At 42.6% G+C, this 8821-nt stretch overlaps 1 pseudogene; it reads left to right on the forward strand.

Annotated features, from left to right (window-relative positions):
• Positions 1-2682: 2682 nt before the first annotated feature.
• Positions 2683-3161, forward strand: LOC147573265 (small nuclear ribonucleoprotein Sm D1 pseudogene; annotated as a pseudogene).
• The last annotated feature ends 5660 nt before the right edge of the window (positions 3162-8821 follow it).

An 8821-nucleotide genomic window follows, 5' to 3' on the forward strand; every position in this document is an offset into this window, starting at 1 on the left:
CAGCCTTAGCCTCGGGGTACAAAAACAGCTCAATTAGGGGGGATCTATTAGATTTCAACACGTTCCTACCTCTGAACCTATTCCCTTTGATCAAGGCCCTTTGAGAGATATACACCCTATTCTCCTTAGTTCTTCGACCCGTTTTGATTACCTGGACTGAGATTTCTTAGAAAAATACCATGCTGGAATTTCTTTTGCCCAAAAGGGAAAAATAATTCTAGAATTTGACAACAGTAACCAAAATAGCAAAAAGGGATAACAGGATCCTTTGGCACCTTTTCTGTGCCGTGTCTGTGCTTGTACTATAGCTGAGTCTGGAGGTACTGATCATTTATTCCTATTGGATCAGCTCCCATCCTCATTATGGGCAAAATCTTCAACTGATCTTACAGAATCCACCGTGTACCCCCCGTCAGGATTCAAATTGATCCTGCAAAACTTCTCCCTAGAATTAATCAATATCCTATAATTTAAGAAGGCCTCCAATGCATCAACACCATAATAGAATGTTACAAGGCTCATGGCCTCATAATCCCCTGCAGTAGTCCATATATAACACCTCTATTATACCTGTGAGAAAACCCAACTGCTGAGGATATTATTTTGTCTAAGACCTCCGAGAAATAAATAGCACTGTAATCCCTCGACATCCCCTTCTTCCCAAACTTCACACTCTACCTACAATTGACTCCCATTGAAAGCAAAGTTTTCAATGTACTTGACCTATATGGTGTAGTTTTTAGCATTCCAGTTTATAAGGATAGCCGGTATCTTTTTGCCTTCACTTGCAGGGAATGAATGACAATACATCTGGACTGCAACCTCCCTGGATTTCACAGAGTGCTTCATGTTTCCCACAAATCTTAAAGGCTGATTTGGATGATGGAAAGTGTTCTGCAGGCTCTACTTTGTTACAATGTGTAGATGATTTGTTTCTCTGCTTCCCTGCTCATGCCTCTTCACACGAAGACAGCACCCCCCTGGGAAAACTTTTTGTTTTACAACTTAAGCCCATAAAGTATCCAAAGAAAAACTGCAGTTTGCTCAAACTCAGGTTAGGTATTTAGCTCACCTGTTCTCAGAACAAGGCCCACATCTGGACCCAGGCAGACTGAAGGCATCCACAATCTCTCACAACCTAAAACTAAGAGCCAATTACAAGGCTTCCTTGGATGGCTGTCTACTCTCAAAACTGAATTCCAAACTTCTCTCCTAAGGCTCAGCACCTAAATGCTCTACTGAAAAAATGAGAATGCTAATCCTACTATTCAGAAAGAGGGGGATGACACAGCCTCGTAACCGTATACCTTTAATTTATGTTCTGTGGGCCATTATGTATACAAGAGAGCCTGGTCCTTACCCACGACCGCTTTGCATGTCCTACCCTATGGACCATCCTTCATCACCAGTCATGGGCTTTGACCCCCCCCCCCCCCACCTCCTCCATTTGGTAAGATGACCTGAAGTGGATGAGGGACTTGTAAAGCATATTCATTTTTTTCAGGAAAGACTTGGTGGGAATGTCGTAGAGATGGTTGTGAGGGCTTGGCAATTCAATTGCAAACCTGCCTGAGGACAGTGTAACATATCTCAAGCTTCTCAGGATGTATGTACAATGTGCTGTGTCATTTCCATGTAATGAGGTCAGCTATAGGTTTCTCTTGTCAAAAAGAAAGAGGATTTTTACACAAAGGCAGATGTATCGTGAGTAGTTGTGCACACTTTACACATGTTTTGAGTTCTGTGAAGGATGAGATGCACCCCTAAGTGTAGGTGCCTCAGGTGTCCTGTGTGAAATGGGGCACATGCATTATATAACACAGACCTTGTGTTCACCACCTGGAAGCACCAGTGAAGGAATGGGGGAAACTTGAATCACACAGGAATAGAAGGGAAATTGAGGACAGTAAGCAGAGTTTGAGGAGGTGAAAAGGGGAGGGTCTTGGGGTCAGTGAGATGCAGTTGCAGGCCATTCCTGACCACAGCCTGAGCAGGGAGCATGAGTTCCACATGGAGCTGCTATGTGGGATCAGTCTCAGTGCACAGTGCAGGGTTCATCTCCGAAATGTCATTTTTGTCAAAGTGCACCTAGGTGATCATCTAAAAAGGTTGTTGTCTCCCCATGTTGTCTGAAGGTTCTGGATATTTATGGGTGAGAAAGTGCCCTGGACATATAGGAAATTTAGCTTGGTCTTAAGGAAATCCTTGTCTGCCTAAGTTCACATCCCTCAGTGAGACTAAAAGTGAAGACAGGATCTAGATCAGCTGAGAGCCTGCATTAGCCTTCAGCCTCGGTCAACCTACAGTTCAGGGCTGGCCAGATGCCACCCCTGCTGGACCCCTGGCATCACCCTGACTACAGCTTTGCATCTATCTCCTTAAACTTTTCTCACAATATCCCGAGGATTTACCTGTGTTCCTGCTGTCTCAGCCAGAATACCAATTCTCACTGGGACCTACACAGAGCCTGAGCTGTGTTATCTGTGAAACAGAGGTAATATTTGTTTCTAAGGGCATAATAAAAAGAAGACATTGAACACAGAATGCATCTGCAAAATGTCTGTGAAATGTCCACTCATCCTTCTCACAGTTTCAATTAAGATATCTCCAAACAAATGATCATCAAAAACAGATGGTCACGGTCATACTCCTAGGCTTTTTGGACTTGGGTGGTTGCGAAAGAGTGCCGGCACCACTAGGATGAAGCTCATAAGATTTTTGATGAAATTGAGTCATGAAACCGTAACCAGTGAATTAAAGAATGGAACACAGGTCCATGGAACAATCGCAGATGTAGATGTCAGCATGAATACACATCTTAAAGCAGTGAAAATGACTTTGAAGGATAGAGAACCAGTATAACTGGAAACACTGAGTATTCGAGGAAATAACATTTGATATTTTATACTGCCAGACAGCTTACCTCTGGATACACTACTTGTGGATGTTGAACCGAAGGTGAAATCCAAGAAAAGGGAAGCTGTTGCAGGAAGAGGCTGAGGCCGAGGAAGAGGAAGAGGACGTGGTTGGGGTAGAGGAAGAGGGGGTCCTAGGCGATAATGTCTCTCAAGATTACTATTTCAAAGTGATACGTGATTTGGAATATTTTTTGTACAGGCTTTGTTTGTTTATGTCAGTTTTTAATAAACATAAATGTAGGACACAGTTGTCTACTGACTGTCAAATTTTAATAGTTCATATAGATTCATGATATTTACATAGTAGGAGCTAAGCATTTCTACTAGGCAATCACAGACTGATTTCATTTTAGATCAGACTTTTAATTCTTTAACTAAAGTTTTTGCATGAATGTATGTAGAATATGTACCTATTTCACATGCACTGAATATGCATTTTATTGTTTTACTTTGACTCCATTCTGTAGAACCTGCCTACAAGTGAAATAATAAGTTCATTTTGATACTTCAGGAAAAAAAACCAGATGGTCACGGAAGTTCATTAAACTAAGACTGTTAACACCTCAGCCAAGGGATTGGGAATCGCCATTTAAAAAAATTTTTTTTTTCAACGTTTATTTATTTTTGGGACAGAGAGAGACAGAGCATGAACGGGGGAGGGGCACAGAGAGAGGGAGACACAGAATCGGAAACAGGCTCCAGGCTCTGAGCCATCAGCCCAGAGCCCGACGCGGGGCTCGAACTCACGGACCGCGAGATCGTGACCTGGCTGAAGTCGGACGCTTAACCGACTGCGCCACCCAGGCGCCGGGAATCGCCATTAAACAATAAGACAAAGACATGCTTTTTCTATTAAAATTCAGGCCCTACCAGGCAAAGAAAGAAAACGATAATTACGAGAATGTGTATATCAGAGTTCTACATCTGAGATCTGAAGACAATCATATTCCATTACATGTAGACTCGCAGATGCATCCACACTCTCAAGTGTTCATCTGAGGCCACAGATTAAGTACCGAAGAGGGAATGCATGTAGGAAAACATAAGACCATAGGGAAATAACCCCAAATCTCATAAATCTCACTGCCTTATACGACAACTATTTTGAAATTTGAAGAGGACTGTGTGAGGTGACAGAGTATGGTGATTATATATCTTAAAAATGTGTCAGATCTGCCTGCATGCTTTCTCTGCCCACCCGGTGCTCTCCACTTTGTTTTTCTTAGTGTCCCTTAATAGTACTTTTCACTGTTCTGTCTCTGTTTCAGTGTTTGCTTCTAGGAGGACCTACTCTCACTCCCCATCGAATGCACACAGTGCGGTTCCTATACACACAGGTAACAAACTAGCAGAAATTGAGGTGATGGAGGATAGTAGCAAGATCGCCCTTTGTGCAGAGGAGCCCGAGAGAGTTTTCTGGGGTGATGGTAACTTCCTATATCTAGATGCATGGAGTCCTTGTGCTCATTTTAGAAATACTCACTGACTCCTGGTGCTTCGGGTCAGATAGACAGGTTCCTGACCCTAGAATATGGCTGATTTGTAATGGTGGGTAAGGATCAGGAACCAGCAGTGACTGTGGGAGATGAGTGAGGAGGCTACACATAGAGTCAGATCCTCACCCAGGATGCCATGTCTCCACAGACAGCAACCTTGTGCCGGAGGGCTCTGAGGATCACATATTTCTTGATCAGTCCTGTGAACTCCATAATCCTACTCCAGATTTCTCACTGAGGGATGGACAGGGCAGAGGCCAGCAGCTGGAGGACACCCTGATCATGGCTGGAGTGGAGCAGTGGGCCTGGGAGATTGAGTCAGAGAAAGGGAAAGGCAGAAGATAGTGAAGAGGAGTTTGAGAGATAAAGGGAAGAGGAGAGAAGGCAGTGTTTTCTACTGACTTCACCCACATTTCTGTGTGAACAAAAGGAGATTCTTGTCTTCAAGGGATGGGAAGAGGGCTGGCAAAAAGACAGAGTGACATTCTCAGCTCAAGTGCTCAGGATATCTGGCTTGCTCTTGAATACCTAACACAGGAAGCCTGCACTTTGTCATAAGTGGAACTGCAGCTCATACCATTTAGTGAAAATTAAAGTGATGATGAAGGCCTCATCATTAAAGTGGTGCAACAAAAGTATGTGAACATACAGAGAGATACAATAGAAGCAAAAGTCCAAAGTAGACCGACTGCAATACTTATGGGAATATAGACTATTGGAAAAGGAGGTACCCCAATGCAGGCTTTCAGACACCTGGGCAATATCTGAAAAAAAAAAAAAAAAAAAAAGTAGTCCTTACTTCAAAAGCAACATGACGTTAGACACAAAGGGATCGTGATGGAAGGTTTAGGGAGAAACCATATGATTTCATGGTCCTGTACCCATGGTCCTGTACCCTCATGCCTCACCAAATTATACCCTTTAACTTGAGGCTATTTGTTATATGTAAATTATCCTTCATTAAAGAGAGTTTCAAAACATAAAATACTAGAAGCACATGTTGGAAAGTTCCTTTCAAATCCTGAAGCACATGGGTGATATGAGTCTGCCTGCCCATGTCTCAAAAATACAAAATAATAAGACATTTAAAAACTTAATAATAGCAGAGTAAGAGGACCCTGAGCTCACCCTGTCCCATGTGTTCAACTACATAACATCCACATCCAAGTCCATGAACCAGAGAGCGATCCAAAGACTGGCAGAACAAACTCCACACCGAAGTAGAGAGAAGCTGCATCAGAAAGGTTAGGAATGTCAGAAAGGTGGAGGCTGGCTGCCTGCAGAGAGGGCAGAGAAAGTGAGCCCTCACACCAGGGAGCTCACACAGAGAAGACTAATCTCCTTAACATTTGGCATTAAAACCCAGAGCGGCTGTATTTCCTTGAGTTTAGATCCTGAAGCTTTGGAGGTCAGCTGACCCAGCACTGGGTGATCCAGGAGGATGAGTGCTAGCCAGGTCCCTGCCTGTGTAGAGAGGCAATGTAAACGTGGCATTTTACACAATGCCGAGGCAACAGGAGACAGATGTATTCATGCTGATTCATGAGTGTGTTGGAGGACTTCAACAATGAGGGAGCTCACAGGCACCATTCTTCTCCCCCAGCCTCCCAGAATAAGCATAGAAGCACCCACCAGTGGGTGAGGCTGCACCGACACTTGCTACCTAACCTGTTAGCAGTGTGCCAGTCCCAGGGGTTCACTGGGGGACTCACCACACCAAGCCTCCCGATCTCAGGGCAAACATTCTTAAAAACACAATGGCACCCTGTCCGACAAGCATGCATAGCTGCCACAGTACACTGTGCACATCTGCACCTCACCCAACTGTGCACATCCAGGCACCCTCATCTGTCTCACCCAGCCACATGTCCCCAGGCACAGACATGCTCTGTGCATATCCTCAAGCCTCTAGCTTCCACCGCTGGTCCACAGCCCCCAGCCACCAAAGGATATTGGGAAATCTGGCATAGGACTGGTAGCCTTGTGCAATTTTGCTAACACTCCTGCCCTGCTCCCAAGTTACCCAGTGGGCATACGACCCCACAGCTGGCCTGCCTGGGTCCCACTAATACCACTGAGAGCAAGCACAGCCCACAACAGGCATGCAATCAGTGCAGACACCTGCACTGAAAGGAAAAGAAACCCAGACACAACAGCAGGCCGTGAACAATACCCATACGATATCCTCCTGAAGGTCCAGGTCCTATAAATGGAGACGTGCACTACTGAGGACTCCAGGACCTCTTCTTCATACAGTCATTAATTTCAAGATCAGAAGGCACAGCTGACTTTCTTAACACAGAGAAATAGAGCCAGAGGGAAGACATACTGGACACACTGAGATGTTTATCCACAATGAAAGATCTAGTCAAAGCCACAGCCAGAGATCTAAGCCAAAGAGATATAAGTAATATACCTGATACAGAATTTAAAGCAATGATCATAAGGATACTCATTGGAGTTGCAAAATGAGTAGAAGAATGAGACCCCTGACATAGAGATAAGATATAACACAGTAGACACTGAGGACACAATAAAGGAGAAACATGCTTGCTGGAACGAATAGAGGGATGGAAGAAGCAGAGGAACAAACCAGTGACCTCGAAGACTGAGTAATGGAAATTAATCACACTGAACCAAAGAGAGAGAAAATAATTCTGCAACATGAGATGAGACTAAGGGAACTCAGTGACTACAGCAAACGTAATAATATTCATATTGTAGGAGTCCCAGAAGAAAGAGAAAAGGGGGCAGAAGATTTATTTGAGGAAATAATAGCTGAAAACTTCCCTAATTGGGGGAGGGAAACAAACATCCACATCCCAGAGACTAGAGAACTCCCATCAAAATCAACAAAATCAGGCCAACACCCAGACATATTGTAAGCAAACTTGCAAATTACAATGACAATAAAGAAAAACTCTGAAGAGGAGCAAGACAAAAGAGACATTAACTTAGAAGGGAAGACCCATAAGGCTAGCTACCAGATTTCTGAACAGAAACTTGGCAAGCCAGAAGCTAGTGACATCACATATTCAAAGTGCTGAATGGAAAAATCAGCAGCCAACAATATTCTATCCAGCAAGGCTATCCTTCAGAATGGAAGGAGACACAGACTTTCCCAAACAAAAACTAAAGATGTTTGTACCACTAAACCAATCCTGCAAGAAATATTAAGAGGGACTCTTTGAGTGGAAAGGAGAGAGCAAAAGTGACAGTATAAAGGTAAAAGACACAAATCAAGTAAAACATGAATATTTCTGTAAAAAATCAGTTAAGGAACTCAGAGAAATGGATTTGAAATTTAATAACATCTACCAAAAGCCTAGGGAGGAGAAAATAATGGGTTCAAAGGTAAATGACCATCAACTTAATACAAACTGCTAAATGCAGAAGAGGTTATATAAACACCTAACAGTAACCATATACTAAAACCAGTCATAAATATGCTAAGAATAAAGATAAAGAAATCAAATGTATCACCAAAGAAAATAAGCAAAACACGAAAGACAGACAAGAAAGGATCGGAGAAAATCATTAGAAACCACAAGAAAACAGGTAATAAAATGGCAATACATACATACATATCAATCATTTCTTTGAAGGTAAATGGAATGAATGCTCCAATCTAGAGATGTAGGGTGTAAGAATGGATGAAAAAACAGAAGCTGGAGTAGCAATACTTGTATCAGAAAAAATACACTTAAAAAAAAGTACATAACAAGAGACAGAAGAGGACACTATATAACAGTAAAGGGCAAAATTAAATGGGATTTATTCCCAACGTGCAAGTGTGGTTCAATATTCGCAAACAATCAATGCAATACAATACATCAACAGGAGAAGGGATAAGAACCATATGATCTGGGCACCTGGGTGGCTCAATCTTTTAACAGTCCGACATCAGCTCAGGTCATGACCTCATGATTTGTGAGTTCAAGTCCCACATTGGACTTCGTGCTGAAAGCTCAGAGCCAAGAGCCTCCATCGAATTCTGTGTCTCCCACTCTCTTTCTGCCCCTCCCCTCCTCACGCTCCCTCTCAAAATTAATAAACGTTTAAAGAAAAGAACAATACGGTCATTTCAATACATGCAGAAAAAAGTATTTGACACACTACAACATCCATTCATGATTATACCCCCCTAATATAGGTTTACAGGGAACATACATCAATGTAATAACAGTTATCTATGAAAACCCTGCAGTGAAAATCAACCTTAATGGGGAAAATCTGAGAGCTTTTCCTGTAAGGTCAGAAAGAAGAGAAGGATGTTTACTCTTACCACTTTTAATAAACATAGTACTGGAAGTCCAAGCCACAGCCAGCAGATAAAGGAAATGAAACGAAAGGAAAGAAACAAAACAAAACAAAATAAAGTAAAATAAAATAAAATAAAAACAAATC

This window comes from Puma concolor, chromosome E3 (assembly GCF_028749965.1).
Source record: "Puma concolor isolate L17-30 chromosome E3, mPumCon1.1.hap2, whole genome shotgun sequence".
Lineage (NCBI taxonomy): Eukaryota > Metazoa > Chordata > Mammalia > Carnivora > Felidae > Puma > Puma concolor.